Source organism: Barbus barbus (assembly GCF_936440315.1).
Source record: "Barbus barbus genome assembly, chromosome: 44".
NCBI lineage: Eukaryota > Metazoa > Chordata > Actinopteri > Cypriniformes > Cyprinidae > Barbus > Barbus barbus.
The window spans coordinates 19,936,762-19,955,215 of NC_136722.1; positions in this window are offsets into that span (position 1 = coordinate 19,936,762).

Here is an 18,454-nt window from a genome sequence, read left to right on the forward strand (position 1 = left end):
GACTTACAATTGCTATATATGTCAGAGGTCGCACGCCTCTGGAGCAACTAGGGGTTAAGTGTCTTGCTCAGGGACACATTGGTGTCTCACAGTGGATTCGAACCCGGGTCTCTCACACCAAAGGCATGTGTCTTATCCACTGCGCCATCACCACCCCTTAACCACCACCACCACCCCCCCAATCTTCTGCTGTCAAGTATTTTTTACAATGACCGTTAAACATTAATATCGACTGGTCCATGTAACTTATTTTTTCTCACAAATCCTGGAAAAAGTATATTTTAACAAATGGTTTAAACTGGATGTGTTTAATAGATTTGTTTAATGACAAAGTAATGTAGATGCTTTTTACTAACATGTATTGTTAAAAAAATAATAATTTCAAGACATTACAAATTTTAAAAAATGTCTAATGATTAGATCAATTTTATGGCTTTAAGATATGAATTTTATCTTTCAGCTTAAAAAAAATATTCACTAGATATTTCTGATATAAATTAGTACTAATTTCAGTACTTTTTCATGAATTTTTGTGAATAGTGAAATTTTATTTTTTATTTTATGAAAATAAATAAATGTCTTTAAAAGTATTAGTAATGTCTATAGTGCATAAAATTTTATTACTTTTTATGATTATCATTAATTATCTTTTTTTTCCCTATTACCTGGTTTTACCTGAAATTATTGTTTTTGTACTGTATAAAACTATTTTTTCAACATTTTTAAAAGTCCATATTTGTAAATACTTTAAAGTATGAATTAATATGTACACCATTTAAAAATTACTCAAATCAGATTGATGGAAATTAGTAACATATATATATTAAAAAAAAAAACTTTTTGAGTGTACATAGCTATATTTTCTCTCATATTACACTGGTCTCTTTATTTTAACATAATAAAATAATTTAAACACAAATATGTATTTTATATTTATTCATCATAATAATTTGGTAACTAGCCCCATAATGAAACAGATAATGCACAATCAACCAGTCATTATCACAAAATAACCCACTTAGCTTTATGTTTGGGTCCTGATCATCCAGTATTTGTTTAAATGTAATGACCAGTTGACTAAACATTATAATCACGTAAACACTTTCAGAAACCCATCAGAATCAAATTCAAGAATGTATAAAATGAGATACACGAGTATCAAACGTGTATAGAGGCAGTGTGCTAGAATAATCACATGCAGTCTGATTCATATATGTGGGTGGAAGACAGAAGCACAGCCTCTCTCTCCCCTCTTGTGGTTTTCCGTGTCCGTACTGTTCGCAGGTACGAGCCTTTACAAGACTTCCTGTCACTCAGTGCGGTCAGCTGAAAGAGAGGGGGTGTCCCCGGCGAGGGTGATTCCATCACAATGATGCAATAAGCCTCCTGACACACAACAACAACTGACCATCTAAAAGTCAGACCCCATTAAATCAGTTGACAAAGGCTTTACGGATCTCCTGTCGTCTAGTCAGGATGGCGGGCAAAAAGGCAGCAGGCTTAAAGGAATTAAAAGCTTACGAATCACTGACACATAACAAAATATAGTTACTTTTATTCAAGCAAGTATAACATGATTGAACTAACCGGTTAACCAAGCAGCAAAAGTCTTCCAAGTACTGTCAGATTGTTAAGTGACAAGCAGCAAATTATATTTAGATAGATAATATTGTCACACTAAGCTGAATGACATTAAACAGATGATATTTAGACACAAACACACAGGGAACAACACTCACCGGTTGTCTTCTGCTGATGCTTTTAGTTGGGAAGCGCTGACCAGAATTCAGTCCGTTCATTCCAGCATGGTTGCATGTGTGTGTAACGAGTGTGTGTGTGTCCAAGTGCAGTTACCGAAGGCTGAGGGTTGATCCTGTGTTACCATTCACTGGCAGGCTGCCCCTTTCTCTCGCTTTCTGTCATGCTATCACTCTCTCTTTCCCCTTCCCTTCTCTTCATCCTCTCTCTCTCTCCACTCTCAGGCTGTCAAAGCTGGGCTGCTCTACCATGTGTTAGCCCACGTACAACTGCAACACAATGTGCCTACACACACACACATGGATCAGCTGTTGTTTCCCTGAGATGAACATGCTGACACACAATTTGCTAAATTACTCCTCTCCAAAATTAGTTTTAAAAAAACACAGCTCAAAGGGTTCGCAAACACTCTTGGGTTTTATCTAGGGCTTTGTCAAGTGTGTGTGTGCATTAGAAGGAACAACCCCCTGCTATGATGGTAATATTTTGTCTATTTCTCTCACTTTCATGTCACAGTAGTGATATGCAAATAACCAAGTTTCCATTCACGGCAGATGTTCAAACTAGGCACATTTTTTGAGAAGAAAAATCTTTGTAAAACATATTTTGCACAGTTTAAAAATAAAATATTTGTGCATCCTGGAAATTTTTCATTACAAATGTCAATGATACCTATTACGTGTACGAAACGTGCTAGAATATTTCTTAGCGATATGACTAGTAGACAATTCAAGGGAAAAAACGCACATAACCTTATATTTAAGGAGCTGTATCTAGGGACCAAAATATCACAGATCACCATAGCAACCACCAGAAAAACTTGTACCAGAAATCACAATTCGAGGTATCATTCATTGTAGCACTCAGCTAAAAACAGTCACACCAGAACACCTTAGTAACTGCATAGCAACACCCTGGAAACCACCCAATTATGTTGCTGTGCAGTTGCTAGGATGTTCTAAGTGGTTGTTATGTAACAATAATCTTTAGTAATGCACTCTCTCTCTCACAAAAACACATCACGGGGACAGCTTGCAGGGTGAACACGGAAAACTGGGACATTACTTTAGGCTACGCCTCATACAACACTCTCGCAGCCTGCCACATTCCCGCTGGCCCTCTAATGAACGGAAACCCAGGGCTGATCTGTCACCAGAACGCTGTCCTGACCAGCCTGGAAATGCTGGAGCCAAGCTGCCTACACACAGTCTGTTATATAGGGGAGGAGAGCAGAAGAGATCAAACCATGTAAAATAAAACTGTACCTCCATTTGAACAGCTGTGAGAAACACAAACCTTTTACGAATCTGTCAGTTCCAGATGCAGTTGTGATGTTGAGAATTCGATTCGGCTGGACCCGGTGAATGACAGCTTGATGTCTTTGAAGCACCAGTCAATGTTTGTTTGTTGGCTCAGATAGATAGCCTCTCTTTCACAACCCTGCAGGAGAGTGATAGAAAGGAAAGGGGAAAAAAGAGAAAACGAGAGAGTAAATTATTTTGTGAATGGCATGGATAGATAGGGATAAAGCTAGATAGATGGACAGACAGACAGACGGATAGACAATGATAGATAGATAGATAGATAGATAGATAGATAGATAGATAGATGGACGGACGGACGGACGGACGGACGGACGGACGGACGGACGGACGGACGGACGGACGGACGGACGGACGGACGGACGGACGGACGGACGGACGGACCGACCGACCGACCGACCGACCGACCGACCGACCGACCGACCGACCGACCGACCGACCGACCGACCGACCGACCGACCGACCGACCGACCGACCGACCGACCGACCGACCGACCGACCGACCGACCGACAGACAGATAGATAGATAGATAGAGTGAGTTTCAGAGTCTGCAGTGGCCTCATTCTTATTGGATGCAGTTAGTGGTAAAAGTGAAGTAGCTTCCTCTGATCCATTAGAGCGTCTTTCCCTCATCAGCGAGACAAAGAGGCTGTCAGAGCACTGGAGTGACTCTGATCTTCCACCCACGACACACAAACAACCCACAATGCACTTCTGATCTCACTGGGCTGTCAATCTCACTAGGGAGCACATTTCAATGGTATTTTGAGTTGATTATTAAAATTTTAAATAACCATTTTCTATTTGAACATATTTAAAAATTGTATTTATTCCTGTGATGGAAAAGCTGAATTTTCAGCATCATTATTCAAGCCTTTAGTGTCACATGATTTTTGGTAATTAGCAGACAATAAAATAATGTATTTACATTATTTATAAAAAATAAATAACAAAACTATCATTATTTATAAAATAATGTATACGTAGCATATGTACCTGTATCAGTGTTGTTTTTAAAAGATAAAATCCGCTAATATTTGAGGATTGATTTGGTCAGCTATCCTTACCTGCCTTGTTAACATATTTTAGGCTGAAGTTACCATAGTAAAAGTCCATGTTATATAAATGACATTGTGGTCTTTTACCAAGGTTACTTCAGACTCTGAATACGTATATATATGTACGTGTGTGTGTGTTCTTACAACTTGTATGTTGTAGTCAAGTGCAATCACATCTAAATGTTCATTGTCGTATTACTAATCTCATGGTAAATATTACGTTTGTTCTTAGAAAATGCATTCCAAAGAAGTGAAGATATTTTAAGATTAAGTTAAAATTAATCTTGTTTAATGTTTTTGATTCTTGTGCACCCCTCAGTTATTAATATATAAAAATATATTTGTAGTTTATTCAAATTTAAAACAGCTTAAAATATTTTTACAACTTTAATCATATATTTTATGTATGTTGACTTTTGTTATGTTCTTATTTACAGAAATCTATTTATAAATTTATAATAAACTATACATATAATTAAATAATTCACATTTATTTGTATAGCACTTTTTATTATACACAGTTTCAAAGCAGCTTTACAGAAAATGAATGTTTCTATATTACAAATAAGAGGTCTGTTAACAGGTGTAACGTGTCAAAGTAATGTTCCTATGCTATACAAATCATGCAGTTAATAACGTCATGTATTCAGAAACAATGAACAAATTAAAGCTATGGTTACATGATGTGATCATTACAATGCAAGGAAATTGTAGCATTTTGTATGTTTATTCAGAGTCAGCTTCATCTGAAGTCCTCTCAAGGGCTGGCGCCATCTCTTCACAAGTGTTGGGTCATCTGAGGTCTTCATGAGAGGCAATCTATAGATTACACCAACAATTATTATACATTAATCATGTGTATATTAAATATAAACATATTAATAAATAATAATAATTTAGACATTTGTAGACATGTATATTATTACACTCTTTGCATAAGTATAAAGGTAACGTATAAAAAGTCTACAACATATAACAAATGTCTCCGAAAGGAATCCTTTAGTGAAGTTTGTGTTGTATCTCTTATACTCATATAAACTTATTTTAGCACAATTATTAGAATAATAAGACATTTTGGGCTGTTACCAAAGCAATAAAATCATTATAAACAAAATTAATCTTTGCAATGCAGTAAACAAAGAAGCTGCATCTTAAGAGGCATTTATATGCATTTACACACTGTTTAATGTAGGACATGAATGCTTTAACCTGCAGTTACAAATGCAAAAATAATGTTTTGATATTTTAATCCTAAAACGTTGAATAGCCTACTGATATTTGAATTATTTTTTTTTTTAAATGAAAATGTACTTTAAATGTAAAATTAAAACTGCCAGTAGGTGGCAGCAAGTCCCTGTTAATAAGTGAGTGATTGCTAATTTAAACGATTGATTTATTCAGGAACAAAACACCTTCATGTTGCTCAGAGACACAAAACAGCATGTGGCTCTGTTTGGAACTAGTTATTTTTTTATCGGCGAAATAGAGCAAAAATAGGCAATAATATGGTGTCTAAAACGTAAGTCTGTTAATATTAACTTCTTGTTTATTTAACTGTTGTATAAAATCAATATCACATTTGTGCACTCTTCGTGTGATATCTGAAATAAGTATATAGGCTTCTATATATATAGGCTTCAAACAAACAAACAAACAAACATCTAGGAGGTGGAGATTGATAGGTTTAGGGGTGGAGATGGGGTGAGATAGGGGTCAGGGGGTGGAGATTGGTATGTGTAAGGGTGGGATAGGGGTCGGGGGTGGAGATGGGTAGGTTTAGGTAAATGTAAGGTGGGAGGAGTTGGATCTGGATCCAACCACGCCCCCTGGATCTTGATATCCGTCTGCGCACACCCTCCGATGACGCATACCGTAGCGGACCCTAACGGACTCGCACACGCGGAAAGTATAACATAGTAATAGCACCTGCAGCGGCGGCCTTCCCCGGGTCCTAATTCCGGTAAGGCATTGTAATCTGTATGGGGCACTATTGGCCTACTTCTAATTAAATTAAAAGTAAAATAGCCTCCACAGATAACATTTAGACTCTATTTCTGATTAAATAAAGCAGTAATTGATGTCATAAATTAATGAGTATGTTTTGATTTAAAGGTCAGAAGCTATAGCTAACATGAAAATAAAAATCAGAAACATGATACTTGTAAATTAAAGAATTTTATAAATACTGATTTATTCATTAATATGTAATGATTTGTTTTAAAAAAATATATATATATAAGATTTTCAGTGTTTTTACAACTCCTTTGCTTCAGAACATCTACAAATGTTAAATCTTAAAAATAAAACGTGTGAAAATGCAGTGATTGATATATAATTTATTTATAGTTATTTTCAAAGCTTCAATGTACTGTCAAAAATGTAAAATATTTTGCTTATAATTTCTGCACAGGAGAGACTTGGTGTTGTTTCCAAACAAAAGGAAATATATCGGTATCGGCTAAAATGAATTGAAAATGATCGGCATATAGGATATCGGCAAAATCCAATATCGTGCATCCCTAATTGTAATATGTTGACCCTGGAGCTCAAAAAACTATTTGAAATAGAAACATGTCTTTGCACATTTGAAATAGAAACAGAAATTATACGTCTTTACTGTCACTTTTTATTATTTTGGTTATTCAATGCATCCTTGCTTAATAAATTGTTTATTTTTAATTTGAAAAATATATGTAGATTTCACTGTGCTGTCAATTACTCAATAATTATTTTGGAGATCTGCTTACAGTCAGAGCTTGAGCTGGTCTAAGCGTGTTTATAGTGTGAAACTGTTGTGCAGAAACACTTGAATCCATGCATGTGGGTGTTAAAGAGAATGAACGGAAGACAGAGTTAACCTTTACTGTTAGCCTTGCATGAAAACCAACAAAACAGCTGATGATGATGGTAACTTAAGTTACATTCAGATCAATACATATACACCATGTTCTATTAATTAATTTATTTGTGCCTTAATTTAAATGCTTTCAGGCTGAAAGTTACCTGAGATTCTAAACAGACCAAGTAACTTTGTTTATGTTTCAGAGCTGTTACATGTTTCCGATGTAGCTGTTGTGTAAGCTTCCTGAAAAATACACAGCAGCATATTAATCGAATTGTACACGCATGAACCACTGAGTCACAATGGCATGTGAACATATACAATTTGACACATATTCCTTATACTGTTTAGGATGTTTATGACCCTACAAAGCTCCAACTGTCAGCTGTAGCCGTTTTTGATACAGGTAGGCTACTGTTGCCATGGCAGCCAGAAAACCCTGCAGTGAGTGCAGAACAAGTCTTTAATTTCTTCAGTTGTAACTGAAATAACTGGAGTTTAAGCAAAATGTGAATGGTGAATGAAAAAAAATAGCCTAATTGATTCGTCGATCCCACTCAATGGACATGTCTGAGCATAACTGTCCATTACTTCAACTTTAAAAAACCGAGAAGAACTTAAACAGTTTAACATTGTTGTGACAATTTTGATTCATCCCAGTGACTCAAATCTTTTGATTCTGTTCATCAGAAGGCTCTTTCTATAGTTACACAACTCTACCAGCAGGTGGTGATCAGTGAACATCTTTTTAACTGTTACGTTCCATCTAAAGTGGTCAGGACTCTCCCGACTGTCCCCTAATCAGACACACAACAAGATAAAAAAAATAGACTGCATAATAAAGAAGGTGAGAGAAACACTGCACGTGCTATTACTGTTTACTCTTACACACCGAACACCTCATTCTGTGCTTTCACAGATTAAATGCAGGGATCCAAAACAGTAAATCTAATAATCATTCAGACAAAACTTTGCGTCAAGAATGAGCCACACTGTTGACATGATCTAATCGCTAGCACACCCTGAGCACATGTGAGTTAAGGTATTCCTTTTATCATCAAGACATATCAGCATAATATTTCATATCGGGCCGATGCCGATATTTACATTTAAAGCCATTATCGGCCGATTCTGATATCAGTCCGATAATATCGTGCATCCCTAATTACAATGATTTCTAAAGGATCACGTGACACTAAAGGCTTGAATAATGATGCTGAAAATTCAGATCCTGAAAAACATATCTTAGTTTCCAAAACATATCAGCACAACATTTTAGAACATATTAGAACATTAGAACTAATATTAAAATGATTTATGAAGAATTATGTATTGCATCATATGAATTAATTACATTTTAAAATATATTAAAATTGAAAAGATCTATTTGAAAATGCAATAATATCTCACATAATTACTGTTTTTACTGTATTCTTGATAAAATAAATGCAGCCATGATGAGAAGAAGAGACTAGCCAACTTTCAAACAGTGAATAATTTTGTGACTCAATGGTTTAACGGTTTAAGCATAAACATCTTAAAGACATAAATGTCTATTTGACATCTGATAGATGTCCTATATAGACGCCTATTGCAGATGATCAAACACTCAAAAACACACACATAAAAAATATATTTGCAGGTGTAAATGCAGACGTTAAATAAATGTCTCTGTGATGTCTTGTAATTTACTTAAACCATTAATATCAATGCACGGGTAAATAAAGGCTTCAACCTATAAGTTCTTAACAAGAAACGACTAAAACTATCTCCCACCTGTGCTGGATTTACTGACTTGGCTTTGCTGGTGTGTGGTGGGATTTGGGGGCTGAATGCAGGCGCATTTCTGCCCATGTAATGACTGGATCAAAGGTTTGTAGAGGGAAGTGAATCTCTGGCAAGGGTTCTGTAACATTCTGTAGCCTGATATGAGCATTCCTCCTGTGTGAAATCATCTGGCCAGCTATCAGATCTTGTCTATTCTTGATTAGAGAGTAAGAGGCCTGCCCATGACACCTTTAAACTGTTTAAACACATTTGTTTATTCAGTATTAATATCCAAACATCTTTATATCCACATGTTCCATCAGCTGTATTTTGTTTTCAGCAGTTTAAAAATGTCACAGACTATTGCATTATCATGCATTATATATTTTTATTCAGAATAAAAAATTGGGCTATTTGCATTTAATTGCCCAAAAAAATGTTAATATCTTATGTTAATAATAATTGTTTTTAGTACCATCAATTCAAATTCAATATCAAATATTTATATTTGGGGGGGCAGGGGGGTTGTTACAATCCAAGTGAATTTCTTATATATGAATTGAAATATTCTCTTATACGGACAGGGCTGATATCTTGCTTTGTCTCTGTAGTGAGAACCAGCCACCAGCAGATGACAGGAAAACTCAACTGATCTTCTGCACCCATCGGATTGTGAGGGACATAAATAAAATGCCAATGCAGGAAATAGACATTTTATGTACTAATTATGAATGTATTTCATGAAATGCCTGTACATTTGAACATGTTTCATTTATAAAACACATTCTTTTGCTGTCTGCTTGAATCTATCATTCATCATACTTCTAATTTTTCGGGGGGGGGGGGGGGGGGGGGGGGGGGGGGGGGCAGATCTAGCACCCATGCATCTGTTCACCAGTAGTAACAGTACAACCTCATGTTCCATCTATAGTGGTCAGGACTCTCCTGACTGTCCCCTAATCAGACACACTAAAAAAAAAGACAGCATAATAAAGAAGGTGAGAGAAAAAAGGAAAAGCATGAGGCCAGTCCAAGAGGTCAAGTTTTGGGTGGTTGGCATGTCCCGTTAGCCCCTGCTGGTAGATGTTGTAACTACATGCTCTGCAGATATAAACAAAACAAAAAAAAGTTTAAAAGTAGCTGTGCATTTTGGCTAGATATATTCTGTATGTTTGTTATTACAAGCAACATACACTATATAGCACTATTAATTTCTTATTAGTACACTACCATTAACATCTTTGGGGTAGTGAGATTTGTTTTTGAAAGTAGTCTCTTCTTCTCATCATGGCTGCATTTATTTGATTAAGACTGCAGTAAAAACAGTAATTTTGTAAAAACATTTTATTTTCAATTTTAATATATTTTAAAATGTAATTCATTCCTGTGATGCAAGGCTGAATTTTCAGCAGACGTTATTCAAATCTTCAGCATCACATAATTCTTCATAAATCATTTTAATATGTGTTTTAATGTTCTAATATGTTCTAAAATGTTGTGCTTATATGTTTTGGAAACTAAGATACGTTTTTCAGGATCTTTTGTAACAGATGTTTTACTATCATTTTGATTCATTTAATTCAATTTAAAGCTGCAGTCCGTAACTTTTTTTGGTTAAAAATGATCCGAAATCAATATTTGAGAAAGTACATAACAAGCCAGTGTTACTATCGCCTTACTTTAGCCTAATTCACAATGGTTATCTTATAATAATGTTTTCTAATTTGAGTGGTACAGGTAGGTTTTCGCAGGAAATTCGAGCATGGCACTGCGTCATTACGTCACGTCTGTAAACATAAAGAAGTTGTCCCGGCTAGTAGGCTTTCGCACGTGATGATCCTGTAGGTGGCGGATCATTTATAGCCTTTTCTCACAGCAGCTAGAATAATTAAATGTATCATTTTGATGGCAGATTGTAATCCATAAAGGGTTATGTGTTTATGAAACACATGTGAAAGAAATTAAATTATATTCCAGTTTTAAATTAACTGATTACAGATAGCACTGCACTGCTAATCGTGCAACACCGCATTTGAAAAAGCGCCATGTGTCATTTGTCAGAAATGAGGCCAACTCTTCATGATGTGTGTGTATATTTATGTGAGTATACAGGTGTAAAGGTGAGTCTAGGGCTTAACAGTTTCCTAGATACAAACAGCAAGTGTGACAAAAGCAAGTGTAAATGAATCTGACAATCTTGGGAAAACCACCCTAGTGTGTTTCCTATCACTTGCAGAGGTGAGCCATACGTTAATTTCTCAGAGTTCCAAGTTACGTTTCATTTCAGTATCAAATTTGTCAGATGTTTCTCCTAAAGTTTCTTTCATAAATGTATGTATGCACTGATATTAAAATTCTGGCTGATGTATACTAATAAATGGCCAATATAACAATGTTATGCTGTTTTGTCTGAATAAATTTAAAACACTAAAACTACTAAAATCTACAAGTGGATTTAAGCATCACAACATTATAATTTACAGTATAAAATGAGTATTTAATTGAGCATTGGATGATGGCAAAGGTAATCTAAATGTAAAAATTGGTGGAGGTGAACAAACACGTTTAAATGTATAATATCGATAATCTCTCATATCGGTCAATATTTGAAATGATACCAGTATATTGTGCATCCCTAGAGGAAATAAAATTCAAAACAACTGAGGGGCTGTTTATACGTCACCATTTTCATCTAAAAACAGAAAACTATGCGTTTTGGCCATTAATTTACATGACAGCGTTTTGGGGGCCTGAAAATGCAAATATTTGAAAATGGGTTTCAGTTTTTGAAATTGATACTGTCAATTGTCTCTGTGTAAATTATAAAAATGTGAATTTGGGAAAACAGTGACGTCACGTGCATTACGTGTTCAGTCTATAAGTGTGTGCGAGTTTCTTTACAAAGTGAGATTGCCAACTACTGGCCTGGCATTCATAATACAGCAGTTTAGTTGTTTGTGTGGATCCAAGTGACCTGGGATTGTTTTGTCAAAATTAATATGCAACAGTAATCAAAACATTTCAAAAACACAAAGGAGAAACTTTTTGTAGTACATCATAGTTGTGAAAACTTACCCTGAGTTGGTTTAATATGGATAGAAGTCATAATTTGATTTTGGGGGCAGTCGTGGCCTAATGGATATAAGGCCGGACATGTAACCTGAAGGTCACGGGTTCGAGTCTCAGGTCCGGTGGGGATTTTAGGTGGGGGGAGTGAATAACCAGTGCTCTCCTCCACCTTCAATACCACGACTGAGGTGAGACCCTTGAGCAAGGCACTGAACTCCCAACTGCTCCCTCGGTGCCACAGCAATATGGCTGCCAACTGCTCTGGGTGTGTGTTCACTACTGTGTGTGTGCACACTTGGATGGGTTAAACGCAGAGCACATATTCCAAGTATGGGTCAACATACTTTCACATTCACTTTCTTTTTCACTTTGGTAGAAATTGATGTGAAATATTTGAGTTTGTATTGAGGCAAATCTGAGCCCAGTTTGTGACATTGTTGAGATCTCCCAAGGAGACACATGTGAGATTACTTGAGTCTCTTTAGTTTGTGCAGCACATATTAAGGCTTGTGGTCAGTTAAATGAGCGATCATCAGGTTTTCTTCAGACACCTTAGTCATTGTAAACATTCTTCCTCCATTGCACAAGTCCATATCTCTTCAGATGTCAGTTTATGTTTTAGTCACACAACACCCACAGATATGAGGCTGAGCAAATGCATCTGTTTCTAACGACTCGATTGTAGGCTGCTAACAAACAGCTTTACCTCCCATGAGAATTACACCCAAAACCTTCAGTGTCTGCTCTGAAAGCAAATCTATCCATCGATGAGCAGAGAGAGATAGACAGCTTTTGTGGAGTTTATTCAAATAAAGCAAAAAATGTTCACATAAATTTGCATAATTATACTTAATTGCATAATTAATTAAATTCAGAGTCAGTTCAAGGTTGCATAAAATCAGCAGCAATGCAGACTTGGTATAGCCTACAACAAAACAGGAATAATCCAGAAACAAGCATTCAAATCCAGGTCAGGAGTTACTAATGCTTCTGACATTTAAACCTTTGCTAGAACATAAAAGAACAAGAAAAGATCTGGTCGATTTGGATATTAAATATGATTTAATCATCGATCATTGATCTTCTTCAAGCACTTACATGCTGTTTATTTCTTTCAGGATCGAGAAAAAATGAAGACATATATGACCCAGTTTGAGCTCTGCAGTGTTTTGTCTAAAATAACAGTACGTCTGAACAAGATCCTTTCCTGGCTGTATAAACTTATTTTATATGACAGCAGTGTGTTTTTGAGAAACATTTCATTATTGTTTAATGTAGATCAGAATGGACAGTATTTTCTTTTAGACTTTGCCATATTTTCTTCCACAATGCTTACCAGTTCTGCAATAAAACATTTTATTATTGAATTATTATTTCACTTCATAAAACATTTCAAAGTCAACATGAAATCAAAATAATTCCTATTTACATGAATAAATATGCCTGGTCTTATTGTGCATGATTCATCAGTGCTAAAATGTTCTAATTAAATATTTTTGTAATATGAAACGGCTTGGCAATGGCATTTTATTTTACTTAAATTACATAATCGTTTAAATTCCAAGCTCTTAAATGTTCCATATTTTCTTTATTCTTATTTCCAGTAATGGGAATGGCTTTTTATTAATAAAACGGCTTGCCTGTGGCACATCAGGAGCCGTTCATGAAAAATTCAGAGGTGTTTAGGATGACATGATGCACAGAACAAATCTCATGAATCTGCCAGCAGATTAAATTATATATATACAATATCCATAAGAGATAAAAAAAAAATGATGAGGTGTTTTCAATGACAATGTGTGTTTGTAGACAGCTGCTCCATCAATATAGTGTTGTAGACAGGTGGAGGTGGTAGAGGTGAAGGCTGTTTGAAGAGCTGGCACTCTATAAAATGAATGGAAAAAGTTCCCTTACCTCTCTAAAGCTGAATTTGTTTGTTGTGGGGAATGTAGCTCAACTGAGTGTGTTGAAATGCTGTACTTCCCTAAGGATGGAAACGAAAAGACATCTTCACTATCATGCATACTAACTATAATCCATCAACTAGAGTGAGAACTGCACATGGTCTTTAGGGATGAAGAAACTGCAAATGAAAGTTACTTGAAGTCTTTGTAGGCGTCCATTCAAGCTTTTTGTTTGTTTGCACCAGAGACGCTGCACAGTGTCTCTGTAGTGTGCACTGGGCCCAGAATTTGAGACAACATCTCTAACTTTCAGTTTGAAATTATTGTGGCATTTGTTGTGTTAGAGTAATTTGGCTGTATGTTACATGTACTACTCTTTGTCTTGTTACGATATCAACACTGTCCATTAAAAATGTGAATTTAGGTGTTTTTCGTGTGTTTTTCAAAAAGAAAACAAATTACGTTCTAAAAATGTTAATGTTTTTTTATTTTATTTTACATTTAGAATTTTGTAAATGTAACAAAAAATCTAAACAAACAAACAAGCAAAACAAAACTGTCGAAAAATATCAAACTGTTTCACAAGTTTTCATGCACGTTTGAGAAAAAAATACTATTTTTTAATAAATTAGGTTAGTACATTATGATCAAATCAAGTATCTTTTTATTTTTTATTTATTTGAAGATTTTTATTTGTCACATACACAGTTATACAGAGTATAACCATCAGTGAAATGTAGGATATTTGCATTTATATTTTTTAAAGATATTTGCATTGCTCTTAATAATAGGTAACCTAGAATCTGTATATTATATTTAATAAATATATTAATATATTAAGCTATTTATGTTTTAAGCTATTATTTGTGGGGGGGAAAAGTATTTGTTAATTTAGGTATACATACATTTTCTGCTAATTTCTTCTGTATTTTTATTTTTTTGTTGCAAAGACTACATCACCTTTATTGGGATGAGTGGACCAGACTTTATGCTACTTTTTATGGTCACATTTAACTTTGTGAAGAGAAATTCTGCTGGCAAAATAGGAAATGTATGCAGTCTCGAATTTTGGCATGTGGATTTCGCAATGGATACAAGTTTGTTAAACTTTGAACATGCAATGGACCATTTTGAAGCTGCTTAGTTTGGAATAGTGACCTCTGACTATCGCTACACTATTGATAATGTGCAGTGGACTTTTGCCTGCTGTGAAAGTTTCACTACTGTGACATGCGCTTAAAGAATAGCTTTCTGTCAGTTAGGCTTCAAATCTGAATGTTGCTGGACAGTTGCAGTGTTCCATTAGTAAAAGCTCTTGGACACATACTGCAGTAAATATTTGAAGCATCTTTAATGCTGCAATCAATTGCATTCTACATTGTGTACTGATCCATACATACCCACAGGCCATTTATTTATTTATTTAGTCATTTAGCAGACACTTTTATCCAAAGCGACTTACAAATGCCATTTATCACCCAAAGTGTGAATATATCATGTGTAAGTGCTTGGCCTGAACCCCTAATGCATTTCAAATTGGAAAAACTACTGGCTCTCACAACTGGGCCTTTATTTTGTTCCCCACCTGCCCCTGTGCCATTGCTGGCCATGACTTGCAGTTTGGACCTTTCAGAGCACATATGCTGTGAGGTAAATATAAAATCAGCGATGTATAAATAAACTGTGATGCTGACAAATGGTTGTTCCATTAAGGTCACTGCTGCACTTAAAGGGCACTCATTAGCATTTCAATTTCTAATGGCATTGGAAGGTTGCAGCTTTAAAACCAGGATGTCAATTTGGCATGTGAATTTCACAAATTACCTAACTTAACCTTACTTTAAGGAGTAGTTCATCCAAATATGAAAAACCAGTCATTATGTACTCACCATAATATCATTCATGAGATAATGTTAAGAATATTGATCACTGGTTTCCATGCATTTGCAACAAATGAAACATTTTTATTGTGTACAAAATACAGATAATGGGTGAGCACAGATGGCAAGGACATGCTGCGCCAGCCAACCAACTACCATTGAGAAGAATGAAAATGCAAATGGCTAACAGGTAGCTTCTTCCAGTATTTTTGCCCCCCCCCCCCCCCCCCCCCCCCCCAACCGTACTGAATGATACCTCAGTTTAGGCTAAATCTACAACCCTGTTTAATATTTATTTTGTATTATTTATATAAATTAAATAATATCTTATTTATGAATAAACAATCGTTTTTGTTATATTATACCATACCATTTTTTTTTTATAACAAATTTTATCAATTTTAAATCGCTCAAATTGCGTGATTTGTGAAAAAGTGGAAATACAAGCAAGGTTGTTAAAATATCCGTGATACCACCAAGGTCTTCAGCTATTTCTATTTATGAATTCCATGCCCTCTGCTTTCAGATGTGCATGCTCTCTAAAGTTCTGCCATCACCTGAACAATCATTCTTTTTTCCATCTACTGTATCAGTTATGCATATTTTATCCCACTGTTTTTGCATCAGTTTGAATGTTGAGCGAATCACATTAATTATTAATTCATATTCAATACATTATTCAACAATTCATATCCAAAACTAAATTCCTCATCTCACAAAATAATTCAAAGGCAATAGTGCTTGAATTCAGAACGTGTCATTTCCTTGGGAACCCACAGCCCACATTAGTTTTAGCATGTTAGATTCACAGATTTCATCTTGTAGCTCAATATTTTCTCAGTTAGCACTCCCATATGTTAACTGAACACACAAGTAGTACAAACTGGTATTTAAACAAAAGATATTGGCTGATTTTGAAGAAGTACTGTATTGAAGTAAGTTAGGCTGTTATTAATTTCCCCTACCGTACCCTAACTCGCATGGTACTGTGGTATTTATTCGAACCACAGTATTGAAAGTCTCTGTTTACTTGTGGTTACAAACTATACTAGCTGTACACATAAATTATGGCTGCTAAATGGTTCTTTTTCATAAGATTATTTATGTATTATGCATTAGCGATTATATTTGAGTCATGATGTTTAGAGAACGAAGACTTGAAAATGACAACCACTACTTTACATGTTTTGGCTGGACAAAAGTGTTTCTGTGTGATCCAGAGCTTTCATTGTTGAGTTTTTATAGTTTTATTTTCCTTTGGTTTACTTCATCAGTTCATAAGAGATGAGTTGTATCTGGCAGCGCTCACATTCAATTTAGGTCAATTCACTGACCTACTTTATACTGTACGATGATAATTACACATGGCAGTCTTAACGAGACCAGCGTTTCATGATCATGAAGCTTGTGTGTGTGTTTGTGTGGCATCGCACATTCTTGATCTGGTGTGAAATTAATGTTTCTTTTAAATCATCCTCATTAAATGTATAGCCATGGATAAAGCGCTGCATGCCAGCTTAGGTTTGCTTAATGCAGGAGACGTAGGATGGTGTAGAGGAAGGGATGTGAGTTATCTGACCTCGATAATTTTCTGACAGAGAGTGTTTTCGAGGATGGACGAAAGACCACAGGCAATGATTTAAACTTGTTACGCCTTCCTTTGTATTCGACCCACACTCTGTTATATTTGTGTATGGTTGATGACTGTTCACGGCTGACAGAGAAATCATTCTCACACCATAATATTTATACATTTTTATGACAGTATTGATGAAGAAACATGAGGCACTTTTTCTAAGAATAGCATCCCATTTCAATTTTGCCATATAAGTCCTACTTCAGTAGTCCAGTAGTTGAAAGTGTCCAACAATGAATTATGTCATAATGTTATAATTTTGGCATAATCTGATGAATTGCAAAAAGAAAAACTATATTTGAATTTTTATTATTTTATTTTAATATTGCTTTTTATTTGATTGACTTTTTAAAAGAAAATAAATTATTGTATTTTTTTGGTTTAATTAATATTGGTGTTAAAAAATAATTAAAATCACATTGAGTTTTAAAATGCATTTTAATGCATTATATCGCATAATAAATGCATAGCTCAAGTAGTAAACAGAACAACTTGTTATAGTTAATTCAACATTTTTTAAAGAGTTTCAATGTCTATTTTGTGCCTTATAAGTGGAAAGTGCCATTACAAATGTGCAGCCAATTCATTATTGAAGAGACTCAGCAGTTTTAAATGGCCAATGTTTATTCAAACACTGATACAGCACAGTTTTTCTTCATCTACCCCGTTACTGGAGTAAAACAGAACCATGTAACGATAGAAACAAACTGTTTGTATTCTCAAAGGTGACATACATTAACATTATTTTTCTGTCTGGTCGCTGCAACATTAACATGTAACATCACTGTAACAGGTTCGACTGGATTCCTATCCAAACTGAACCTCACATCACTGTGTCGATGACAGCTACACAGAGTGCTACAGAGTAAAAAGTTCCATCAGAGAATACAAACTGCTACCAGCATGCTTAATGCATTTCTAAAATCGTTAGCGCATATTAACGGGTCTCCAAACAATCTCTCGACATGTTAGAGATAACATACCGTGTATTCTGGTGTGACTTTATCTATAAAGGTTGTCAACAAGTCATTTATATTCAGTATAAATAATCACATACGCAGCTGCTACACAAATGCATAATTTACAAAAAGGAAACCAAAAATAAATGTGAAATATCAAACTACCATGCACTGGCTACAGCTATGCTGAAAGAGTTTGTGGTTTATAAGAATACAGACTTCTATAGAAATGTTTCAAAACTGAATCTTCCCTTTAAA